This window comes from Spinacia oleracea, chromosome 2 (genome assembly GCF_020520425.1).
Source record: "Spinacia oleracea cultivar Varoflay chromosome 2, BTI_SOV_V1, whole genome shotgun sequence".
Classification (NCBI taxonomy): domain Eukaryota; kingdom Viridiplantae; phylum Streptophyta; class Magnoliopsida; order Caryophyllales; family Amaranthaceae; genus Spinacia; species Spinacia oleracea.
The window spans coordinates 22,829,739-22,842,807 of NC_079488.1; the positions used below are offsets into that span (position 1 = coordinate 22,829,739).

Below are 13,069 nucleotides of genomic sequence, written 5' to 3' on the forward strand. Positions count from 1 at the left end.
TTTTGATTGTCGACCGTATGCTTTGCGGGGTTTCCTTCGAGGTGTGTTTTTTTCTTTTCTTATTCGAATCCGACTGTGTACTTTCCATCTCTTGCTGAAGCTTATGGGTTTGGGGTATTTTTTTATTTTTTTTTACGGTTGTAGGTTTTATTTGTAGGTGGGGGTTCCCCTCCTTCTATTGCCAATTGTTCTGGTTGTGGACTTGGAACAGGATAAGGTTGACTTGTCTCTGGTACTTGATGCTGATTGTGTCCTGCACAATAGAATGGTTAACTTGCCTCGGGGGTGATCCGAGAATTACCCCTCCGATGCTTAAGTCAGATTACGCTGATAGCTCTGTAATAAATGATTGTAAGAATGATTGGGTGAGATTACGTACCTTTGGCATTGCATGGGGGTCCATATTTATAGACGGGTCCATTGTACGGAGAATACAGGTTATTACCCTTCGGTCCCGGATCCTCCTTTTGGGATCCGTCAGGTAGGTGCTGGCAGGGAAATCCGACTTCGGTTAGCCAGGCCCCAAATACCGACTGCGGTCTTGGCTGCCTTGCTTACTTTGTATCTTTATTTGTGACATGGGATGTCCTACCGGCTTTCCGGTAGGACTTCCCGTACAACACTGTAATCACATCCGAGTTTTGTTACAATTATTATGTAGCTTTGAATACCAGCATGCCGTAATATGTAAGATCGTATTCTGCTACCTAGATTAATGCCCATTTGATTGGGTCTGTTTAATTAACTGTATTCGGAGTAGTTCATATTGACCAATCAAATGTTGCTCTTGGGGAGAGCTCAAACTAAAGCAACACAATAGTAAATGATAGTTTTCAGCATTCTAGATGCTTCATTCAGTTGCTAAATTATGTGTATGTGATAGCATATACCATGTTAGAGTGGAAAGAAACATTCATAGCATCATTCTAACTTAGATTTTACCAAAATGAGCTTATGTTTGCTTCTTTCCTTACTTACAATTCGTTTTCATGTTCATGTGTTTTGATTTGTGAAAATGAGATTTCTAGCTCGGGAATCATGTTATACAGAAGACAAAAGTGCAACTCGCATTTATAATTTTTGGGAAGGAACAATAGAGAAAACCTTGAAAGAAAGTATAGTATGGGAAAGATCACCTGTCTCAAAACATTGAATTTAATATAAGTTCATTTTTTTATTTATTATTATGCTCAAATTCAAAGAATTGCAGCAAAAATTATTATAGATGAGTATTTTAATCAATATAACAAATAACAAAAGAGAAATAACCGGAGAAAAATATGATATAATCGACACATATATTGTAAAAATAATGGAAAGGCCTGTTTCTGCTTAAAGATTATCTTGACCGTAGATCCATCAATGGTTATTATACGTGAATCATCAAATCAAAAACAGTAGGGAGGTTTAAAAATCTCACAATTCTCAGAGTTTAGCAAAGGAACATAGGGAGTAAATTAGAAGCTTTTCATAACACAATTTGTCATAATTACTATTATTACCTTTTGTATAATGACTTCCGATAATTGATTTGTTGAACACGAGCCTCCTTAGATATATTGGTATTGTATTAGAGTTGTTAGTCCTTGTTACTTTCCCGACATATTTTTTTTGTTACATGTTTCGAAGATTGGATTACATGTTCCGATGGTTAGACTACATCAAATATGTTTAGAAAGAATGACTCCAATAACAAGGTATACATTTGATCCGATTTTCCACTGAAGGGTGCATATGAATTGCAAGATACGCTGAAGGGCCTAATTATCATTTGTATGCATATTTATCTCCAAATACAAGCTTGATCATTGTAAATATGTTTGCATTTACCATAAATTTTTTTGCACCAATCTTTTACGTAACTCTATCTAGCGCACGGGCCAACAACTAGTTGAAAATAAAATGGAGATGAGCACTACAGTTTAAAAAAAAAAAGTTCAGGTAATAGTACTCATACTGTCATACAATCATACATAGAGCTGAGAGCCTGGTACAAGCCTAGCTTGGAAACTAAAGGCACATCTCAACATTCTTTAGCACAAGTATAAGCACACGCCCTTTTATCCTAATCCAAACTGCAAAAGGACCAAGCTAAAACGTAGAAAACAAACTCCAAATCCTAATCCAAACTGCAAAAGGACCAAGCTAAGCTCAAATATGCCAAAATAGTCATGTAGAGGATAAAATCACATGTCTTTTTGCAATTTTTAATCACATTTTTCTCCATGATAAACCATACAGGCGACAATCATCTAACCACATACATTCACACATAAGAACATAATTACTGTTAAACTAGCAAGCGCTTACACATGATTAAAGCTTACTAATCTTGTATAACAGGAAAAAGAAATCAACTATTAGTGGTAAAATATGATTGGAACCAAATAATCCTCTCTCATTATTTTATAACAGCCATTTCAAAGCTTACATTACAATTGGTCTCTGCCATATTAAAGTTTAACTATTAGTTACATTGGGAGGATTTTGAAGTATCCACAATTGGTGTCTGGTATAATAAGTTCTGCAATTGACAGCTTGCAGATTGTTGTCATAGCAATAATAGAGCTCCGTTAATAACTCCTGTGTATAGTAAGTGTTGCAAACATCATATGGCATAGGTTTTCCACTATGAGCTGCTACAATGTCCTTCTAAGAATATACTGCAGTTGGACTAGGTAGGAGTGCTGAAACAAATTTAAGATATGTTAATATTAAGTATAAGTTATAATAACAAATCAAATGTAACATTGACAATAACACATTTAATATTTTAAAATATACTCACTTACTGTTAACTCACTTACTTGCCGTCACATCTATGAAGTCTCGATTGTAAATATCAATACTGTGTTGAAAATACTCCGGCTTATTAAACTGGCTGCATGTCCCGTGCTTTTCCCATTGCTTGCTCCAAAACGTGAAGTCTTGACCTAACAAATAATATTTCATGTCTGGCCAGTTCCATGTAAGATCAGCTTTTAATGCGTCGCTCAGATCACCCTGCTGCAAGATGTTGCTGGGATCACAATAAGTGAAGCAGAAGGTCTCGTTGTAGATGCTGGTTTTGAATTAGGCCAGAGGCCGTGAATTGTGAAATCCTCAAAGTCAATTTTGTTTCCGAAGCATGTTGTGGTCTTGCAGAAGTTAATCCCGTAAACCAGTGCAAGGATGTGGTTCTATGCACTAGGGGCAGCAGGAAGAACATTTGTTTCATTTAGTGGAGTACAATGCGTAAGTGAAGATGAGCATATTAGTATGATGAATATGAACAACAATTTTTGTGATTTCATTCTGAATTTAAGTAAGAGGATTAATTGGAAGGATTTTTGTGTTGTAAATAATCAAGTTTGTGTATCTTATTTATAGGGCTTACTTACAACATCATGGAATGAACAACGACACACACTAACACAGTACATTAACATATATGGTAGTATATCCACTAACATAGTACATAAATAGATCTTACAGCATGATTGAATAAACAATCAGCATACGCTAACCCACTAATAGATCTTACAGCATGATTCAATGAACAATCAGCATACGCTAACACATAAATTGCATTAGGTAGTAACAAACAAAGTTATCTAAGCTTATACGCATTCTACACATGCATTCACACCTTTATTTAAATTTTTTTCTTTTAAACTGTGCAAGGGCATTATCAAATTCATATAGGGATAAATGGTAAAAGATCATGCATGTACCAATTGTGCTCTGTAGATAAGTTTCAACGGGAGCAAATACCAGACCCCGTACCACTATGCTATCCACCTTCAGTCTTTGTTGTCTGCAGGCTGAATACCACTCTCCTCAGTCCTCAGTTGCAATTCATGGGCATATATTGATTTCACGTAGTATGCAAAGGATAAGACATTTTCCCCAAGATTTTCGCAAATAGGTATTCCTAAACCAGTTCTGCCATACCTGTGAAACGTCAAGTTTCAGGTCTTTATAAAACTCTCCCAATAACATAATGCACAAACAAAATGGCATATACCTTCGTATCCCAATGGTTTCTTAGCTCTGGCAATGTAAAGAAGATCACTTAAACTGATGAATGTTGTTAGTCATGATCCGTGGGGGAATGTTTTATCTGCTTCTCTCGTATCAACTCTCAGAAACTTCTGAAATTTTCATCAGCATTGTTTCAGTTTACCCAATGGAAAATCATCTGATAAGCAACAACAAATAAAAAATCATGTGAGTCTCAGTCAATGATAATTACAATGTAAGTTACAAAGAAAATAAAGAAAAGAGTCAGCATAAGTGTTAAACAGTTGGATAATTTTGTTGCGTTTGAGCGGCCAATTAAGTCCAGTACAAATGAACATGGTTTATCTTCTGATTGATGGAAGTTATGGAACATTTACAGATATAGCTGCATTAACCAGGCGACCAATTAAGTCCAGTACAAATGAACATGGTTTATCTTCTGATTGATGGAAGTTATGGAACATTTACAGATATAGCTGCATTAACCAGGAACATCTCAAGAAATAGTAATGTCGTAAACCATTACCGAGCAACCTCGAGGGCATTCAAGGGGCAAAGACCAGCAAGCTTTCTTTCATGGGAAGTCATGTTGGACTTGCCGGTAAGAAGTTAGGGCACCGCCTCCTTTCATTGTTTATCATTTCATCATACTCTGGGCTTAAGCCGGGTGAACATCCAGTTCTTATCCACACATCTTTCTCCATGCGCAGATGTAGAGCTACGTAAGGGCCTCTGCTGCTTATCCTCTGCGCGATCTTATTACCAAAATGTTGAATGTGGGGAGCAAACTTGAGTGCTTGAAATGCAACCTGATAAGAGGAAGTAAAAAATTGTAAGAAACAAAATCATTAACAAGTAAACAATATAGTAATAGATGATTATTGTAAGTCATGTAAGACATATATGATACCTTGCAACGGAGCTTCTGAAGATCAGACGGGAGATCCTTAGATAGCCTGGAATCTAGACCACGTAACAACAATACACAATACTTTCTCAGCTGCAAGGAAAACAAACACGTACTATGATTAGTTGACTCATCTAATGCAAATAAGTAATTATTGATAAAGGAAGATTTTAGCTTATCCATAAACAAAATACACAGAAAATCTAGCAAGCCAAATTGAATCTGTATAGGAAGTTGATCCTCTTAATGTTGCAGTAATTTAGATGTTGCAATAATCTGTATAGGCAACTTGCCTCTGCTTACTTCTTAATTAAGGTCCAGATCGTAATATTAACAAGTCAAAACGTAAACCCACTACAGAAACACAATATGAACTAAGTACAGAAAAATGATGCTAGCAGGCGACTCTAAGAATGGTAAACTGAACAATTTTAGGTGAAATACAGAACTGTTTCTTATATTCTTATTTTACTTGATTTGGGAGAACGAATTTAAAGCAAGAATAAGACGGTTTCATAACAATAAAAAGACACTAAAACATGCATTTAAACCCTTGCTCTTTCTCGGATTTACTGTTCGATACACTGCAAGAGACCAGAATACAGAACGGATGTGAAACCAATCTGAGGACGGAAGACAGATATTAAAGGTCGCAGGACAGATATAAGAATTTTTCTTCTTCTCAAGTCTTATCTTCAGATCTTCATTCCCTTATCCCGTTCAAAATAACATCAAGTGAAAATTCCAATTCAGTATAGTATTCCGACAACTTGCTCCTGGGATTTGAGGAAGATCCTAAGCCGTAGAGAGTATGTTCAGCAAGTTGGTGGTTGGAATGAGGTGGCTAATAATTGGAAATTCTCCGTAGGGAGAATGTACAGGAAAATGGAGGGTGATTTTGAGAAAGTTTCATGGAGAAGAAAGATTGCAGCTAGAGCATATTTATAACTTGGCTAGCTGCTCAGAATAGGCTCTATACTGCTGACATGTGAAAAAAATGGGAGATGCAGTGTTCTGTAACTGTGTGTTATGCAACAGCAAGCTGGAAACTATGGAACATCTGTTTTTTGAGTTAGTACTTCAGCTGAGGTGTGGAGCAGAATTTTTTGGCTGATCAGCTTGAACTCAAGCTAGCTGAGATTGCCCGAAGGAAAACATGCATTAGGGATATTCTTTAGTCTTTACAACATGTTAGTTGCTGAGACTGTTCATCGGTTGTGGATCAATAGGAATGCTGTAATGTTTAAGCAACAGAACATGCACAGTGAGTTAATTATGTCAAGTCAACGTATAGTTAGTAGATTGTAATCTAGTGTAATAAGCCACATTGTATTTATTGGTCAGGGTGATATAACTACCACCTCAAACAACATACCATATGCTAGCTAAGGCAACACTAGCTAAAACAACACTGCATAACAGAGGATTACTTCTCGTGTAATTGCCTACTCAGTGTTTGTTACAACAAAGATTACATATCAGCTAGATATTAGTTGATTAATCGGATTTTTCATGAAATACCCCCGAGTTTTTGCAAAATTCACCAAATGCCCCTCGACTTTCAGAAATTCACCAAATGCCCTCCACTTTTTAACAAATACACTAGATACCCTTATTTATAAACTTAATACACAAGATGCCCTTAATGACAGTTTTCCGTTAGCTCCGTAAACTTTTCCGTTAACTTTTCCTTAACTAACTAATTAATCTAATTAACTACCCCTTAAAAAAATCTAACTGCCAACTTACCACTAACCTTCCTCCTAAGTCATCCCTTTTATTTTCCCTTTCTCCTTCTTCCATGGATGCCTAATCCCTATCTGCTACTTCCCTCAGTTCCCGAGCTTCGTCTCCTCTCTCCCTTTCAAATTTTGAAAATAAAAAATCAAAATAATCCCTCACAAATTCAGTGAACATATGGAGCCTCTCCAATTCCAATTCCCCTGCAACCTCCTTCTATTTCCTCCACCACCTCTCTCCAATGGCGCCCTTCCACCGTATTTCCCCCAATTCTTACCATAATTTCCGCCAAAATATGCAATTTGAATCTGAGTAATAATCAAGCATATATCATGAATCGGTGATTTGATCTCGTGGAATTGATTTTTTTTTCAATTAGTTAGATAAAAAATGGAGGAATGACCGAAGAATTATGGGGGAAGGAGAGAGATTGGGCGGCGACGATTGATCTTCAGATTTCATTGGTGAGGAGAACAGGAAGAATGAAGGGGGAGGAGAAAGATTAGGGGGCGACGAAATCCCATCCCAACTTCACACAAACAAGTACTCAGCCCAGATCCCATCCCATTAGTTCTTATCACCAAAAACACAAGCCCACGTGAATTAAAATCCTCCAAAATCTGTAATTTTCCTGACTTTCTCTCTCCTCTGACACCGGCCACCACCATGAACACCCCAGCATCTCAAGATCAGATCACAAAAACCCACAAACAAAATTTCCCCCAAATTATCAATAGAGGAAGATAGAGAAAATAAGGAGATTTAGTAATGGTGTACCTGATAACAAGTTCATGGGCGAGATCTCTGGTATTTCCCCATATCGCAAGCCCTTTTCTTTAGGATAGTTAATTAGATTTTTTTTAGGGTAGTTAATTAGATTAAGTAGGAGTTAATTAGTTTAGTTAAGAAAAAGTTAACGGAGAAGCTAACGGAAAATCTCATTAAGGGCATCTTGTGTATTAAGTTTATAAATTAGGGTATCTAGTGTATTTCTTAAAAAGTGGAGGGCATTTGGTGAATTTCTGAAGGTCGAGGGGCATTTGGTGAATTTTGCAAAAACTCGGGGGTATTTCATGAAAAATCCGTTGATTAATAAATAGCAAGTGCTGTTTTCCTATTGGTCCTAACGGAGTAACAGGTCATAAGTTGTAATCTAGCAGTAGTATAAATAAGGTATTTTTTCCTAATAATTGCTTATTCATTCGTTTGCATAGTTTTCAACTTTTCTCAGTATTAGCTTTAAGCCCAGATCTAAGGATTTGGCAATGAAGGTATAAACATATCATCTTTATGTTAATGATTCCGCAAATGATTACAGTATTGTAACTATATAAAGTATCCCAAGTCACCTTATATTCTTATTTGATTTTACTATTTTCTCTGTAAAAAAGTTTCTTACCAAAATAATACGATGTAGAATTGTACATTCTTAGTTCCTAAACCTCTAAGCTTCAAGCAACCTTTAATGGCTAATCCTCTACTTTTCTGATTTAAATTTGTTGGTAATTCTCAAAGTAAGACACCTGGTCTATCCAAAACAACAACAGCTAAGCACACAATTCCTAACAATAGAATATTGAATTCAAATCCAAGTTGAAATCAGCTTATCAAGTATTCTAATTCAAAATCACTGAGCTATGAAACAAAATGAGCAAGTTACCCTTCCAAGGTAGTGATGGCGGATCCAGTGAGGGGTGGCATGAAAGGGAGTTTGACTCTCCTCAGCTGGTTTTTTCCTCAAAAGGGTTGATGGAAGTGAGGAAACAATCCTTACATCATCTGCATGCACACTCTTTTAGTGTTCCAAATCGAAAATATCCGAGAATTCACTTAACACAATTCAATTCAATTCAATTCAATTTGATAAACAATCTAGATAAGGAAATGAAATTGGAGAATGGAAAATGGTTTAAAGGGGCAACCTTTCATCTCCCAGATGATAATTGACTTGGAAAACTGGAACAACAAGGGCAGCTCCCAGTATTCTAGCAATAACAACAGCATCTACAATCTGATTTCGCTGTTGATTAGTACCGCCACTTACAACCACCATGAGATAAAGAAGATCTGGCAATGTAAAGAAGATCGCTTAAACTGATGAATGTTGTTAGTCATGATCCGTGGGGAATGTTTTATCTACTTCTCTCATATCAACTATCAGAAACTTCTGAAATTTTCAACAGCATTGTTTCAGTTTACCCAATGGAAATCATGTGAGTCTCAGTCAAGGATAATGTACAATGTAAGTTACAAAGAAAATAAAGAAAAAGAGTCAGCATTAGTGTTAAACAGTTGGATAATTTGTTGCGTTTGAGCGACCAATTACGTCCAGTACAAATGAACACGGTTTATCTTCTGATTGATGGAAGTTATGGAACATTTACATATATAGCTGCATTAACCAGGAAAAGCTCAAGAAATAGCCTTTATGCAATGACCAACCCATCACGATAAACAGTTGTATAATTATAAATCAATACCTTCTTTGAACATACCTTTGAGAACATACCAAAAGGAATGTCAAATTGTAGGTCCAATGGCATTGATGTTGAATTCTTGAACCTAAAATAACCAAGTGTTAGAAAACAAGGGGGGAAAGTGGGTAGAAAGATTAGAAACTATGTTATCAAGAGCTAGCCCTCTCACTCATAGCGGAATATCATCTTATTGTCCCTTGGAAACCAGAATGATTTATTATGGAAAGATAGTATCATAGTACTAGACAGGGTGCACCTATGAAGCTGTGTGTCTAGACCTGACAATGATGAACCAATACACGATTACTCGATCAGGACTTATTCGCAGCCAAAATTATTATCAAACCTGACTTGACCAAACCAAATATTGACCCTAACTAAAATTGGTGTGACTAAAATGTATTAAGTATCATTGAACCATTATAAGCTAATTGACCCTTGATATCTAACTTTAACTTTTTTATTTACTAAAAAGGACTAACATTAACTACTAAGGTTTCACTTAAGTGAAAAATTAAGAATATCAATATACTTCATAAAAGTTAAGAATATCAATATAAAAGTTAGCTATGGTGTAGTTAAAGTTAAGAAAAGTCTTATACTCCCTCCGAATCTAAATGTTTTTTCCATTTCCTTTTAAGGTGTCCCAAAATAATCTTCCCATTTATTTTCTTTCCTTTTTAATCTCTTCCTTGTAATTTTAACTTTGTAATTCTATTGATCAATAAAAAAACCTTGTAATCTCATATTCTCATTGGTTGGTTTAAGTTTGGATGGATTAATGAGTTGGCATTTTTATTCCTTAAATTCTATTGGCTCAACTATTTTGTTTTCTTGTGAAAATGGAATCAAAAAGCAACAATTCCCCATATAACTACATTAATAATAGTTAATCTTACAATGTTTCTTTTTCCTTAATAACCACGTAAAGTGACAAACGGGAAAAACATTTAGGTTCGGAGGGAGTATCACTTTATCTAACTTTTATTACATGCAGGCTAACTTTAAATGCAAAAAACCTAACTTTTACTTTTTGTTACTCAAAAAGGCAAACTTTAACTTCTAATGTTTTACTTAAGTGAAAATTTAAGAATATCAATACATACTCCCTTAAAGTTAAGGATGTGAATATAAAAGTTAGCCCTAGTGTATTAAAAGTTAAGAAAAATTTTATATCAGTTTATTTAACTTTTACTACATTAATGCTAACTTTTAATGCAAAATCGCTAGCTTTTAACTTTTTTTTAGTAAAGAAATGCTAATTTTAACTTCTGATGTTTCACTTAAGTGAAAAGTTAGGATATCAATATCAAAGTTAGTTATGGTGTAGCAAAAGTTAAGAAAAGTTTTACTTTTTCAGTTTACCTAACTTTAACTATGTGAAGGCTAACTTTTACTTTTTTACTCAAAACGGTTAACTTTAACTTTTGAGGTTTTCACTTAAGTGAAAAGTTGGAATATCAATATACTCCGTAAAAGTTGAGAATATGAATATAAAAGTTACCTTTGGTGTAGTAAAAGTTAAGAAAATTCTTATATCGATTTACTTAACTTTTAATACATGAAGTCTAACTTTTAAAACAAAAAAAAAACTAACTTTTACTATTTTACAAAAAAAAAGTCTATTTTACAAAAAAAAGAGTTAACTTTTACTTCTGAGGTTTTACTCAAGTGAAAAGTTTGGAATATTAATATAAAAATTAAGAATGTAAATATAAAAGTTAGCTCTGGTGTAGTAAAAGTTAAACAAAAGATTTATATCAATTTACCTAACTTTTATTACATGAAAGCTAACTTTTAATGGAAAAAAGCTAACTTTTACTTTTTGTTATTAAAAAAGGCTAACTTTATCTTCTAAGGTTTCACTTAAGTGAAAAATTAAAAAATTAAGAATATCAATATACTCCGTAAAAGTTTAGAATATCAATATAAAAGTTAGCTCTGGTGTAGTAAAAGTTTAGAAAAGTCTTATATCACTTTACCTAACTTTTACTACATGAAGGCTAATTTTAATGCCAAAAAAGTTAACTTTTACTTTTTTAAAGCTAATATGCAAATGTTTGAAAATTAAGGCTGTTAGCTGAAATGGTAGAGCAATGTGCATTTATGTACATGGTGTGGGTTCAAGTCCCATGTAGCCTACATATTGTTAGGTTGCGTTTTGGTTCGATATACTGAGAAATGACTAACAAATAAAGTTAGGCCAAAATTGGTAAAAGTCGTCCCAAAATGCCGATTTATTTTTCATAATAAAACCAATAGCCTATGTAGGCTTGAATCTACATCTCCGCGCAAGTTGCACGGTGCTCGCCCAGTTGAGCTAATAGGCTTACATTTCAAGTCAAGTACTAGATTCAGATAATAAAGTCACGGAAGAAGGTTGTTGAAATGCAGAACTCTTCCTTTCCTAAAAGTTAGAAAGCAAGCCCTTGACATCTTAATGGTTCCCCTGAAACTAAGTATTGTATTTTTATTTAGTACTTCACAATTGTTATGGGAGAAGGCAGATTTTCATTTGAATAAAGAGACTGCTGATTATCTGAAGCAGTTCCTGCTTTGCTAAACGCTTCCCTCCAGAACTTAAAACCTCTAGCTGTTAGTCTTTATTCAGCAGTTTGTAATTTTACATGGTCTGATCAGAAATGATATATTTCTGAATATAAGCCTATCTATTAAGGAGCAGATACAACTAAAGAATTTCCTCCAAGTAATTAGTGAATAAAGTTAGAATTGCACCTTATATAATTTGTATATTGGCTGCAAAAGGCAGTAGGAAAATGCTAGGTAATTAGGTATTTCCTCTTAACACCCTGTTACCCTAACTCCCTAACCTACTATAGTGCTGTTTCTGAAGACTTAACTACCTGATGCTAATCTCCGCAATAGCAATTCATACAGTAAGTGCTGGACAGTCGGTAGGCCTAGAAATATTTTACAAGGTTCTAGTAATAAAGTTAGTGTCAATCTAGTGACTGAGAGTGGAGCACTAAAAAGGTTACCTTCAGTATGAGATCTGGTTATACACCACCCCACCTCTCCAAAACCCACCCCACCACATTCATATCAGGCATCCGACTAATTCATGGAAACCCCCATACAGCAGTAGCCCGTGTACAGGATGAAACTTTTTCCTTCGCCACACTCATGTCCCTGTAGCAAGCTCACATCAACAACAACCAATTACTAGGTGACTTTGAAAAAAAGAAACCAAAGCATTAAGAGTTACAGTTACTTACACGAATTATTAATGCAGATGAATCAGAATAAAGAAGATACCAAAGTAAAACAATGCAGTAAAGGTATTCTACAAGATAAATGTTGTGCAATTTAAAAAGAAGAAAAGAACGTTTAAACCGCACATTACCATATGATTTTGCCAAACAACGCTGAAGCTAGAGCTAGCTGATCTAAAGCTATACTTATTGTAGAGACAAACATTTTATGTGTTGAGGTTTCAAATTAGCCTGTACACCAGCAAACAAAGATGGCATGAGGGACATGCTTTCCAACACTAGTCTCGCTAAATAATGTGTTAAAAGCATCATGCCCAACTCCAATTGTACTGTCACTGCAAATTTCAAGTAATCCAGAATTGAATACTCAGCCATGTAATAATATATTGTATAATTCCAAATACTCAACATCGATTCAAAATCCAAAATTTAGGGAAATCTATCTGTTGCAGTAATTATAAGATCTTGTAAATTTGGGGGAAGTGTATCTATGGCAGTAATCAAGTGTACAAAATCAAAAACTTCATCTTTAATTGAACTAGAAGAAAAAGCAAGAGAGAATAGAGAATGATAAAAAGAAAAAGAAGTACCTGGGCATCAAACCAGCAGGTTGAATGCCATGTTCAAGACAATAGAGCTCCCAGCAAGAATCCGACTTGAATTTTTTTTGTTTATACGATGAAAGCAAAATGCCTTCCTGAATTGCAGAT

General features: G+C 34.9%; 1 pseudogene; it reads right to left on the reverse strand.

Annotated features, from left to right (window-relative positions):
* Nucleotides 1–2,313: 2,313 nt before the first annotated feature.
* LOC110792043 (O-fucosyltransferase 20-like) lies at nt 2,314–12,734 on the reverse strand (annotated as a pseudogene).
* Nucleotides 12,735–13,069: the final 335 nt, after the last annotated feature.